Source organism: Myotis daubentonii, chromosome 10 (assembly GCF_963259705.1).
Source record: "Myotis daubentonii chromosome 10, mMyoDau2.1, whole genome shotgun sequence".
NCBI classification, from domain to species: domain Eukaryota; kingdom Metazoa; phylum Chordata; class Mammalia; order Chiroptera; family Vespertilionidae; genus Myotis; species Myotis daubentonii.
The window spans coordinates 8,770,197-8,784,252 of NC_081849.1; the positions used below are offsets into that span (position 1 = coordinate 8,770,197).

Genomic DNA, 14,056 nt, shown 5'->3' on the forward strand with positions numbered 1-14,056 from the left:
TGATATTTTTTAGAGAGAGTGGAAGAGAGGGGTGGAGGGAGGAGAGAAGGGAGAGAGAGAGAGAGAGAGAGAGAGAGAGAGAGAGAGAGAGAGAGAGAGAAAGGGACATGTGAGAGAGACACATTGATTGGTTCCCTCCTGCACAAGCCTCAACCGGCCCCTCCTTCAGGAGCCCTAACTGGAGCAGGGGATCTAATCTGCAACCCAGGCATGTACCCTTGACTGGGAATCAAACCCACAACCCTTTGGTGCATGGGATGACTCTCCAAACACTTAGTCACATGGGTCAGAGCCAACCTATTATATTTTAAATATTTTTCTCCTTTCTATCTAGACATGCTCACAATGGGGAAAGCCATTTGAATAACTCATATTGGAGCAGACTTTGACTGGGGCAAGATGAACATACTAGTTGTTAAAAACTGGCTCATCTGATAGAAAGCCATCAAATACAAACTTGAATCACTATTAAATACACAGACACTCCTTTTGAAAGAAGAGTTATGTCTTAATACCTTAAGGATAGGGAGTAGAAAACAGCTTCTTATCAGCTAAGAAGAGAAATGTTTACAATTCAGCTTTGTCCACAGAGTTGATGTTGGTGATGGGTGTTCAGATGGATAACATGCTGAGCTGTGCTTCTTACACTTCCCAGTGCTCTTCACCCACCAGCTTCCCTCAGAGCTAGTTCTGTCTGCTCACCCAACTCTATCCCTGAAAGCTTCTAGTTTATTTATAAATTATATGAATGGTGAAAAAGTCATTTATTTATACAAATATCCTCTGAGCAGCAATCCCTGAAAGAACTATTATTTAATAGGGCTCAATCTTTAAAATGGATTAGAGCCTAAAATCAGCAGAAACAGAAAATAGAGAGAAGGATAAATCTATGCTGAACCCTATTAGTATGGCTCAGTGTCAACATATGAACCAGGAAGTCTCAGTTCAATTCCTGGTCAGGGCACATATCTGGGTTATGGGCTAGATCCCCAGTAGTGGCATGCAGGAGGCAGCCAATCAATAATTCTCTCTCATCAGTGATGTTTCTATCTCTCTCTCCCTCTCCCTTCATCTCTGAAATAAAATATATGAATATATTTTAAAGTCCATGTTAAGAGAAAATTTTCCAGGAAGTTTAAGAAATAGATTTAGGAGAGAGGTCCCCTCAACACCAAACCCCACATTTCCTTGTCTCTCCCCACAACATACACACAAACACCCATCTCCCTTTACATGGAAAATCTGGGTCCTGCTCCTTTCTGTAAATGTGAAGTCAGTGCTAAGCTGAGGATATTGAGGAAGAGGAGGAAAGAGGAAGTTAGGGGAGAAGCTGCATAAACTTGCTCATCTAAGAGATGGGCCCACCTTACTATCTAAAACAAATTTCTGCCTTTTATTGACCTTCGTCCAGACGTGATGCTGATGGATTCCATCATTGCTGCACAGCTTGGCTCTTTTCACACATGCTCAGGCCAAGTAGAGCCAGTTAAAAACTAGTTTGTTTTGTAGTTCCAAACAGGTAGCTCAGGATCAGTCATAGTCAGGTCCTGACATTGGCCTAACCAAAGTGCCTCCCAATAGACCCCAAAGCTAACACACCTCGTTGTGAGCTTTAGAACGTACCAGAGCATGACCCAATGATCCCACAAGCAATACACCCAGAGGGAGATCTTGGTAGGCACCAGACCCTGATGGGGGAATTCTGCTTTATTGGGTCAGACCCTTCATAGCATCTTGTACACTGTGGTTGATATTTATCCTCATAGTCAGCCAGCATGAGGGTCAATTCCACCCATGGATGGGCCAACTGAAATCAAGACTCAACTACAATAGGACGGCTCACATATTCCTCACATGGAACATTCCTGGGACACCTAGCTCAAGTGATCAGGGAGACTGTGCCACTGAACCACAAAGGACACCTAATATGTAAGGTCAGCATAGCAAGACTGGGAGACATAGCAGAACTACCTAATACACAGACACAAATATAGAGAGGCAGCCAAACTGGGGAGACAAAGAAACAAGTGTGGGAAACTGTTTATTGCCTTCACTATTTGATAAGCATAGACAGAGAACCCCCGAAGGCTGGGTGCCTTTGAAGCCCTAGCAAAGGTCTGAGCTAGGCGCCACCTCTGTTTGTCCAGACAGTGGTAGCTGAAACTACTCCCCCATTTATAATTATGTAAATCCTTGCTGATGGGCTAGTCTGCCTGTTGCAGGGGGTCACCTGCCTAAGGGCTATGCTATGGGTGCATCCCAGATCAATAAAAGCTTGGTGAGGCCTGAGCAGAGGAGGAAGTCCTTCCCCTTGAGTTGGACTTTCCTGCCTGGCCCCCCAATATTTCAAATTATCTCTTGTCTTTTCATTTTCATTTGTGTGCGGCACTGCTTCCAGCTCCTGAACCCTGACCCACGCGGGACGTGGGAAGGAAACACACAACAAACAAGCTCAAACAAAAGAACAGGAGAAATCACCAGAAAAACAAGTAAATGAAATGGAGGCAAGCCATCTACCTGATACAAAGTTCAAAACAACGGTTATAAGGATGATCAAGGAATTTAGTGAGAACTTCAACAGAGAGATAGCAAGCATAAAAAAGACATAGAAACCATAAAAACTATAAAGTAGAACCAGTCATAAATGAAGAATACAATATCTATAATGAATACACTAGCCCTAGCCAGCTTAGCTCAGTGGATAGAGCATCAGCCTGCGGACTGAAGGGTCCCAAGTTTGATTCTGGCCAAGGGCACATACCTGGGTTGCAGGCTTGATCCCCAGTAGGGGGCATGCAGGAGGTAGCCAATCAATGATTCCCATCATTGATGTTTCTATCTCTCTCTCCCTCTCCTTTCCTCTCTGAAATCAATAAAATCAATAAAGAAATATATATATATACACATATATACATATATATACATATATATGTATATATACATATATACATATATATGTATATATATTTCATATATATATATATATATATATATATATATATATATATATATATTACACTAGAAGGAATCAACAAGAGGTTTGGTGAAGCAAATAATCAAATTAGCTATTTAGAAGACAAGGTAGTGAAAAACATCCAATCAAAGCAGCTAAAAGAAGAAATAATTTTTAAAAGTAAGAATAATTTTAGCTACTTCTGGAACAACATGAAGCATAAAAACATTCCCTTCATAGGAATTACAGAAGGAGAAAAGAGAGAGCAAGTTATTGATAACCTATTTTTAAAAATAATGACTGAAAACTTTTATAACCTGGTGAAGGAAAAAGACACACTAGTCCAGGAATTGCAGAGTCCCTAATATGATGAACCCAAAAAGGCCCACACCAAAGTGCATTATCATTTAAATGGCAAAGCCTAGAAATGAAGAGTGAATCTTAAAAAATATCTATACTAATAGAAGCCTATGTGTTCCTGCTGCCCTTGTGCTCAACATCGTCACAAGATGGCCACCACAAGATGTCCACCACAAATGGCCACCAGCAGAAGGGAAGCAGAGCCCGGTGGCCGCTTAGCGCATGTGGCCTGGGAGTCCTGTGACTCTAAGTGGCATAGATGAAGCTGGTCCTGGCGTCTCCGCTGCCTGGTGAGGAGGAGGCAGGTCCCGGTGGAGGTGGCAAGCCGCAGGAGGGGATGGCAGGTGTGAATTATCAGGCTGGTAGGGGAGGGCAGTTAGGGGCAATCAGGCTGGCAGACAGGTGCATGGTTAGGAGTCAGCGGTCTCAGATTGTGAGAGGGATGTCTGATTGCCAGTTTAAGGGATCAGGCCTAGACCAGCAATTGGATATCTCCCAAGGGGTCCCAGATTGGAGAGGGTGGAGGCTGGGCTGAGGAAACCACCCGCCCCCCGCCCCTGTGCAATTCATTGCCCAGGCTCTAATATATATATTCATATATATATATATATATATATATATATATATATATATATATATATATATATTCATATATATATATACATATATATATATACACTAGGGGCCCGGTGCACAAAATTCGTGCACTGGGTGAGGGGGGAGTGTCCTTCAGCCCAGCCTGCCCACTCTCACACACTGGGAGCCGTCAGGCATTGACCCCCATCACCCTCCAATTGCAGGATCAGCCCCTTGCCCAGGCCTGACGCCTTTGCCAGAGGTGTCAGGCCTGGACAGGGGACCCTCATTTCCCCCCATCACTGGTTCTGCCCTCAGCCCAGGCCTGATGCCTCTTGCCCAGGCGTCAGGCCTGGGCAGGGGACCCCCAGACCCCTCCGATTGCTGGCTCTGCCCCTGGCCCAGGCCTGATGCCTCTGGCCCAGGATTCAGGCCTGGGCAGGGGACCCCCCTATCCCCCCATCACCGGCTCCGCCCTTGCCCAGGCCTGATGCCTCGGCCAGAGGCGTCGACCCCCATCACCCTCTGATCGCCTGATCGGCCCCTTGCCCAGGCCTGACGCCTCCGCCAGAGGTGTCAGGCTTGGACAGGGGACTCCCATCTCCCCCTGATCACTGGCTCTGACCCCCGCCCAGGCCTGATGCCTCTGGCCCAGGAATCATGCTTGGGCAGGGGACCCCATCTCCCTCTGATCGCTTGCTCCACCCCCCTGCCCAAGCCTGATGCCTCTGACCCAGGCTTCAGGCCTGGGCAAGGTGACCATCATATCCCCCCAATCCCCAACTCCGCCCCCCACCCAGGTCTGATGCCTCTGGCCCAGGCATCAGGCCTGGGCAGGGGACCCCCAGCCCCCTCCGATTGCTGGCTCCGCCCCCCGCCCAGGCCTGATGCCTTGGCCAGTGGAGTTGACCCTCATCAACCTCTGATCGCTGATCACCAGATAGGCCCCTTGCCCAGGCCTGAGGCCTCCGGCACAGGTGTCAGGCCTGGGCAGGGGACCCCCAGCTCCCCGCGATCTCCCGCTCTGCCCCTGCCCAGGCCTAATGCCTCTGTTCGAGGCGTTAGGCCTGGGCAGGGCACCCCCAGCTCCCCGCGGTTGCAGGCTCCACCCCTTCCAGGCCTAACGCCTCTGGCCGAGGCATCTGGCCCGGGCAGTGGGGACCTGCAGCGGCAGCGGCACCGCGATCTCCCACTCTGCCCCTGCCCAGTCCTAACGCCTCTGGCCGAGGCATTAGGCCTGGGCAGCGGGGATCACCAGCTCCTCGCGATCTCCCGCTCTGCCCTGCCCAGGCCTAACGCCTCTGGCCAAGGCATTAGGCCTGGACAGGGGACCCCCAGCTCCCCGCGGTTGCAGGCTCCAGCCTAACACCTCTGGCCGAGGCGTCCGGCCCGGGCAGCAGGGACCCGCAGTGGCAGCAGCGCCGTGATTGCGGGCTCCGCTTTAGGCCCAGGCAAGGGACCCCTAGCTCCTGGGACTGCCAGCTTCGACCGTGCCCAGCTCCCATCACTGGCTCCACCGCTACTTCCTGCTATCACTGACCAGTACGGCAAAGGCGCCCGATTCTCTGATCATGGCTGGGGGCAGGGCAAAGGCGGCCCCCAGGGCCGCCTTTGCCCTGCCCCCCAGCCCTTAGCTCCCCCCTGGGTTTCCGATCACTGTCAGTGGCAGGGGGCTTCTTCCTGCTTTCCCTTTTGCCTCCCTGCATTGTGCCTACATATGCAAATTAACCACCATATTTGTTGGTGGTTAATTTGCATATCGTCCTGATTAGCCAATGAAAAGGGTACCGGTCGTACGCCAATTACCATGTTTCTCTTTTATTAGTGACACACACATATATTTAAGGAACATAGGTGTAAATTTTTTAAATGTCAATAAAAACATACTTGCTCTAACCGGTTTGGCTCAGAGGATGGAGCGTCAGCCTGTGGACTGAGGGGTCCCAGGTTCGATTCTGGTCAGAGGCATGTACCTTGGCTGTGGGCACGTCCCCAGTGGGAAGTGTGCAGGAGGCAGCTGGTTGATGTTTCTCTCTCATCGATGTTTCTGGCTCTCTATCCCTCTCCCTTCCTCTGTAAAAAATCAATAAAATATATTTTAAAAAATAAATAAAAACATACTTATCAATAGTCAATTTAAATGTGAATGGATGAAATGCTCTAATCAAAGGGCATAGGATAGCTGAATAGTGACAAAACAAGACTGATATATATGGTGTTTATTAGACACTCCCCACAAAATGAAGGACACACAGAGACTGAAAGTAAAGGGATAGAAAATATATTATCATGAAATTAAAATGAAAAAAGAAAAAAGCTAAAATAGCACAATTATATCAGGCAAAATACACTTTTTGACTTGGTGCACCGCCTTGGATGCCTAGTGACTCCCAGTCTCCTTCAGGTCTCGCTTTTGCTCTTCAATGTGCACTTGAACTTTGGCCAGGTAGCACCTGTGCTCTTCTCCTAGGGTGCTGTCCCCTCTCCCTAGGGCACCTGTGCATTGCAGAAGAGGTCATTTGTGTAGAAGTTATCCTGGTTATCCCTCTCCAAGTTCTCAACCACAGCCATCAGCTTCTCCAGCTGCTCCCTCTGCTCCTCCCCAGTAGCCTGGTTGTTGAGACCACAGTACCTCTTCCCACACTCCTGGACCAGGACCTGCAGGCTGAGGTTGCCTGTTTTGTGCATCCCATAAGTCCTCCTTGTGGATGAAGATGACCACCACGTGTCTCAGGCTCCTGCCCCAAAGACTTCCTTCACCCTCCTCACTGCCATCGTGTCCTGGGCTGTGAAGTGCCCCAGCTGTGTCACCAGCAGAAGTGCATGGGGCCCTGGGGCTGAGAACAGGTAGCAGTCTCCGATGTCCTTGTACATTTCTTGGTCCTGGGCCTTGGCCTCAAAGATGGAGGGTGTGTCAACCACCAGGATGTTCCTTCCATTCCTCGTGCCTGTGACCAACTGACACATTCTGGCCAAGGCCTAGGCCCCCAGCCTGGACTCAATCGCAGATTGACAGAGGCATTTTTTCTCAGTGGCATTTTCCCCGCAACCAGATTGGCCCACTAGGATGAGCCTCAGTGAAGAAGATGATGCAAACTGGTTATCTTCTCCACTGCCTGAAAGAGAAAAATTATGTGTCTTATTAAGCTAGTGTTGCTCCAGATTTTTCAGTCATGGACTCTCATTGTATCTCATTAAAACTGTGGACCTCCCTCCCAGGAAACTGTCATATCTAAATACATACAAAACTTTCCAACAACTTTAGGAGATTCTCCGGTCATAGGAATTCTATATAGGAAAGCCATTTGGACCCATAGCCAACAGTAAGAACTGGTACACTGAGGAGGTTGCTTCAAGTTCTTCAACAAGACCAGGGAAGATAGTTAAGAAAAGTGGTTCCTGTGTTTCTCCAGGGATGGTGCCTGGCCCAGTTGCATGTTAAATAAATGTGAGATTATAAGAATGCAGAGGATGAGAAGTCACACATGGGAAAATATTACTACCTCCTTTCACTCACGAATAACAAGGAACACTTGTGTAGAAGTGCTCAACATATTCACCTAAACCTTGGGAGAAAAAGAAGTGTCCACTGTGACCTTCCACCAAGGACCAGCTGAGGTCCCTGGGTCTCTGTTCTTTGGGTGGGGAATTCTCTGCTTAAAATTGAGACAACAGAAAGGTCATAGTTACTGTCAAAGGCAAAGCCTGAGAGATGACTCAGGATGGGTGGTTGAAGAGGATGGAAGTTAAGACCATTAGTAGTACATGGGATGGAAAGGTCACCTACTTGGCTGATTGAATTACAGGAAGTTAACAAAAGTGGTGTTGGAGAGGGCGATGCTGAGCCAGGAGCTAAAACTTTCCAGGATGAGAACCTGTGAGTTCAAGAGTTCTATGAGCCCAAATGGATTCCAAGTTCATTTCAGTGTCTTAAAATCTATTATTTTATTTCTTCTACTCTGCATTGGTTCTTCCTTTTCTTCAGTGTTCTGGGGTGTTTTGTAGCATGCATGATTAGTAAATCTTTCTGGGAGATATTTCCATCTTCTGCTCAAAGTGGACAAGGAAAGAGAAAATTTATTCACAATTCAGTTAAAAACCCTGCAACTTCTGACTTGAAGTTTCATTTCCAAATTTCCCACACATCATGTGCACCGAGAGCATTGTACTGAAGGGGTCGGGTGGAGGAGGGGGTGAAGATGGTGGGGAAGGTAAAGAAGAAATGAGCACTGACTTTTTCTTCTTCAGTTTAAAACACTGGGTTTCTGTCACTGTGTTTGAGGTGAGGAAACGGTGCCTCTTGAGAACTTGGAGCCTTTCTTACCTTCAGCCTTAGTTCCATATCTGCTCTTTGGAAGTCCTTCCATCCTCTTCTGGGATAAAAACAGGAAAAGAATAAAAAGTGAGTGTCCACATGAAGGTGGTAAGGCCTGAGGTAACGTCCAGTTCAGACTCCTAAGAATAATTCTCCATCAAGGAACCAATTCCATTGCTAATTTCCTAACTCACATTATGCCCTCAAAAGTCTATACATAACTTTAAGCAAACCTGGTGATGCTAACACAATGCACTGTGAACACAATGCTTGGTCCCTTTTTTTTCTGTCTCAGCTTACAGGAAAGCAGGAAATGTTTTAAAACTAATCCATTGCTTGTGTCCCTCCAACTGGAAAAGACATAAAATGAAAAAAAGCATTATTTTATGGAACGAGGAGGGGAACATTATTTTATTTTATGTTTGGATTCATAGTAGGCAAACTTTCTGGAAAAAGTACTAGCCCTCAAGTCAATCCTTGAAGGAATCATGTCCCAGATCCAATCTTCTCCTGGGAGGATGCACTATACTTTTCCTCTTGGCCACCCCATACCTATGTGACACAAAGCATGTTGGGCACTGGAAATTCTCATTACTTCAAACAAGCCAATGTCATTTACAGCAAGGTAATTTCTTTCTCTGTTCTAGAAAGTTTGTGATTAGCCCCCTGAGCAGTTAGTGGAGAAAAGGTGGTGCTATTTCCAAAGAAAGAATCAACACTGAGCACAAATTCAAGAAAAACCCACTTCCTGCTCAGAGTTTAATCAACTGTTTTTCCTGGCTGGCTCCCAGTGATCACCGTTCTGTATCTCAGTATATTTAAACAGAAATTGGCACAACCATTGGCATGAATTGCCATAAATGTTTCATTCAAATGAGGTATAATATTGTATCACTCATTTTGGTGTTAGAAAAGACAAGATATTACATACCTAAGTAGAGGTTATATTTATTTAGTTGTAAATATTATACAGTTATGAAACAAATTTTTAAGTGAAGATATACACGAACTTATGAAACAAAAACCTACATTTGCAATGAACAAATTTAAGTTTTTTGGCATTTTTACTGCAGCTATTCTGTTTGATTGAAAAGTTAACACATTACACATGAATTTCATTTGTTTTTTTTACTTCCCAGGGTTATTTTCCCTCCCACTGTCATTCAGAGGCAACCAATATTCTGAGCTTATTGTTAGTCATCTCATGTGTGCATTTACACTTCTACGTACACATGTATCTATAGGTAATGTCTAATACTGTTTTTGCATTTTAAACTTTTACATAAATTACATTATTTGTGTAAAATTTTATCCAATAATTGATTAACAAACTTTTAATCTGTTCCAAAATATGTGCTTCCTGCAAAATAATCCCCAAATACTGCATATCTCAGTGCAACAATTGATGGATGGCTTTCATCTGACTAGATATTGTCAATATAACTTGAGACCACAATGCCAATTTTCATTGACACAAGCCATGTGTGAGAAGTCCCCAAATCTTCACTTGCACTTGGTGATATTCCACTGTTAATTTTTTTTTATCACCTTAAAGACATACATAATGATGTCTTCATCCATTTATAAATACATTTTACTGATTACCGTTGAATTTAAAAACAGTTTTCATAGTTTGTTTGCTATTCAGGTTGCTTCTGTTATATAGAAATGTTTGCACACTTTTCTATTAACTTAGTGGGGGTTTTTGGCCCTCCTTAGGTAAACCACCTATTTTCATATTTTCTTTTTTCCCCTTCTGACCATTTCTCACTTCCTTTGCTTAAGCCAGAGAAGAGCATTTCCTCACACCCTCTTCCATAGACTATGCTTGACCCTTGGAATTTATACTCTGGCTCTTGATAACCCTGCTCAAATTCTATATTTTTCTACACTTCATGACCTTTTGTGAGGAAACTGAGCAACAAATGCCTGCCCAAGGTCACACAATTGCCATGGAGCGAAGACTGAAATGTAGCTCCTTTTTGCCAGCAAATTCTCCTTGAGTCCACAGGAGAAAAATTAATCTAAATAAGTCCCCAGCCTCATGGACCCCCACATACAATGAGGTTGTCCCATGGTCAGGACAAACACTGAGGCTGACAGGCTGGAAGCCTTCCCTGAAACCAACACAGACAATTGTACTGTAAAATATTGGATGCATGCCTTTCTAAGATAGGTTATTCAAAGAGAAAACTGCAGAGTGCAGGAGTTGCTCTAAATTGAAGCATTTCAGGTTAAAACCATCTGGTGTTTTACTGACTTGATTATCTGTGTGACCCAAATGGAGCGAGGTGCCTGACACAGAAAGTCAATCAAACTCTGGTAACAGTAGCTAAGATGAAGGGTGGTAGTTCTCCTGGACTGTCTTCTGAATGTGTCAGGTGGCAGGGGAGACATGTGTCCACAGGGGAATGTGCTTTTAGGCAGAAATTAACACATAACAAAGTATCCGGGGAGAGTGACAAAGGATATTAATAAAGATGCTAAAATGAGTCATAAAGTATTAACATGACAGTATTGATAATCGGTTTGTCTCAGTGGTTAGAGCATTGTCCCAGGGACTGAAGGGTCCCGGGTTTATTTCTGTCAAGGGCACCTACCTCAATTGCAAGCTCAATCCCCAGTACCAGGAGGAGTGTGTACAGGAAGCAACACCTCCCTTCCAATCTCTCTAAATTCAATGAAAAAATATCTGGGGTGGGGATTGACAAAACCAAACAAACAAACAAAAACAGGACTGTAAAGCTTAAGAAAAGACTGGGGAAAGCATGGCAGACCTGCAGCAATGTGGTGCATGTCAATCTTGGATCAGGCCAAAGCGGGAGGACAGAGAATGGAGGCATATTCCTCACCTAAAGGGAAAATTCTACTCATCTCCAAAATGAGAGGGTGGCAGTCAGTGTGCAAGCAGAGGTTATAACAGCGTTGGCAGGACAATAAGAGGGTGTAGTTCAGGCAGGGAGTTGATGGAAATGAACATAATGTACCTTTGGATTTTAAAATTACATGAGCCTGATTTTATCATGGAGATACTTTTCTGTATCAAATCATGAGAAAGCAGGCTCTGTCATGCTGTTTTAGGAAAATCAAACTATATCTTGTCTGCTTTGTTCACAAATGTCTCCTTCACTCAATGCCACAGTCCCCATATTTCCTGTTTTTAGAGTCTCCTGTTTTATAGTTTACTTCTTGGAATTTCTGGGTACATTTCTTACAGAAAATTCATTCAGCAGACAAAGGGATTGTTCCACGTGCCCTGAAGATGAGTCTGTCATACAGCTGAGTCCTACCTCTTGTCAGAAGAAAGGTATGGGCTATTTGGGGGGAAATGGGGTGGTTTTCAGAAGGACAAGGTCCTAAGATAATGTGTACTCAGGGGTCTGGAACTTGGGGAACACGTGGCTCAGTGGAGGTGTCACTTAAGAAGTTAAGATGGTAAATTTAGAAGATTGTTCCAACCTAATGGAGTACCTGGGGATGCCGGGAGCCGGTCCATCCTTGCTGTTTCAAGGGACCTGGCATATATAGCATACGGTTCTTAATATGTTTGCTCCCCTTAGCGCTGTGTGTTTTAACCAAGGTCACCTCTCCGAGAAAGGTTGTTTCCCCAGGTAGGAATTTTTCCCTGAAGTCAGGGAGGGGATGAAACTCCTTAACTAAGTGCCAGGCGGGTAGTTAATCACTACAAACAATCATGCTTAAGCTACATAATCTTTACTCCCTGGAATGGAGATAAGAAACGCCCTAACCTTTGTAATAGAGATTGATAGGATTGAATCAACTGGTATAAATACAGATGTAACAAGACAGCAAGAGACAGAACTTAGAACACAGAGCTTAGAAGACAGAACCAAGAGAGACAGAGCCTAGGCACGGAACCTACAGGAGTGTTCTCTGGAGACGGAGGAGCTTCGCTGGAGAGAGCATGGCAGGGGATCCTGGACAGAGGCTGGCCTCAGAGCCTGGAGATGGAGCCTAGCAAGAGAACATGGCAAAAGATCCTGGACTGAACCTGACTACAGAAATATGGCAAGAGAACCTGACTAGAACCTGGCGACCGAACCTGGCTGGAGATCTCAGACAGAACCTGGCTGGAGAACCTAGCAAGACAACATGGACACAGAACCTGGCTGGAGATCCTAAGCAGAACCTCTCTGGAGATTCAGACCAGAACTTGGCTGGAGATCCGGGCTAGAGATCCTGGCTAGGCTGCTGATCAACTGAACGCTGTCTCCGTGTCCTTCCTTCTTTGCCGACTCCGTCTACGCCTTTGGCCTGGACCTGCTGGGGTTGGACCCCGGCATGGGGAGATTCAATTTTCCCATCTGTTTAATAGGATGAGAATATTCATTCAACTATATGAAATCTTGTGAATCCCCATGAAGATCCAATGGGCTAAACAGTAGTCAGTTAGCTAGAAAGCCAGGAACACTTTGGAATATACTCGGGTGTGGCACAGGGTGAGTGTTTTCCACACCTGTTTCCCGCACTATCAACCTGCTATTGCCCCTAGCACCACCACCATCATCCCCTTTCACTGAGAGATAAGCCCAGAAGTTGAGTAACTAGAAGTTGAAATCACACAAGCAGTGACTGCCTGTCATTAGGACATGGGCTCTCACACTTCCAAGGCGCTGGGACCCTCCCCAGTATCCCCTTACCCGGCTCAGAGCTGTGGGAGCTGTGTTCTGTGGCCCTGCTAATGTGCTCCCAGTTCTCAGGAAGGTGCATGGGACAGATGCATAGGAAGCCAGGCCTTTACAGTTACACAGGAGCTCCCTGGAGGCCGAATGCTCCAGGGTGAGACTGCTGGGAAGGAAGAAGAAAGGGGATTGCTGAATGCCCCCCCTTCCCCTGCAATGGGGACAGGTCCTTGGAGTGAGTGGCCAAACAGTATCTAGAGACCAGAGGGCTGGGGCTGTGTCCCCTAAATCTGATGCTTCCTGTCAGAGCCTGCCAGCTGCCAGGCACCTCCCATTTCCTTTTTATAATTTGTTAAAATAAGCAATATGTGGAGGCAGAGGCTATGCAGGCAGTGATGGACCCCTAACCCCACCAGATTCAGAAACGGCCCCTGTGACATAGAAAAATTCCTATGGGACACTAACCCTCTAAGCCCTACCCCCGCCCCACCCCAGCATCCATCACAGGAGCACCTGCCCAGCCTTGCTCCCCAAGGCCCTTCTCAAGACTCTGCTTCTAGAATGTTCCTACTTACTGGAAACAGGCACTACTGATCCACAGAGGGCCTGGAAGACCAACTCTGAGGACATGACTTTGATGGGCTCCCCAGCCGCAGGTGCTGGCTGCCCCCTCTCTGCCATTGGACAGAGCAGCCCGTGGGGCTCATAAGGACTGGAGTGTTATGTATGGGCAACCAGGAGCAGGGCTATTTTCCTCTATTTGTCAACTGACCACACATTTAAGGCTGGAGCAGTGAACACGGAACAATTCCCTTGCAACCTGAGAAGGAGAACACAATATGGGCTTAGGCTCCCACGTTCTGTTGGTCAATTCCAATAGTTTTATTTGGTATATGTGCAGATCAAGAAAGCTCTTCTTATAGGTGCTGTTTTATACTGATTATTACACAAGAAATTGATTTATAGTATCAAACCACTCAATGTACATAAATGAGGTCAGAGGGCCTAACCTTGAATTCAGGAGGGAAAAGTCCTTTAAAGCACAGTCTGAAAGAGAACTTTACTAGATGGAATGGTGGATTGCAGCTGTTGTATAATAAGAAGATGCCAGTGCTAGAAAGTTCAGACAATGGTATCTAGGAACCTTGCATATAGAGGCATATGGGAAAGTCAATGTCATCATTCATTTTCCACAGGTTTGCTGATCCC

At 45.9% G+C, this 14,056-nt stretch overlaps 1 pseudogene; it reads right to left on the reverse strand.

Annotated features, from left to right (window-relative positions):
• Positions 1-6,269: 6,269 nt before the first annotated feature.
• LOC132242647 (GTPase IMAP family member 5-like) lies at positions 6,270-13,121 on the reverse strand (annotated as a pseudogene).
• Between the last annotated feature and the right edge of the window lie 935 nt (positions 13,122-14,056).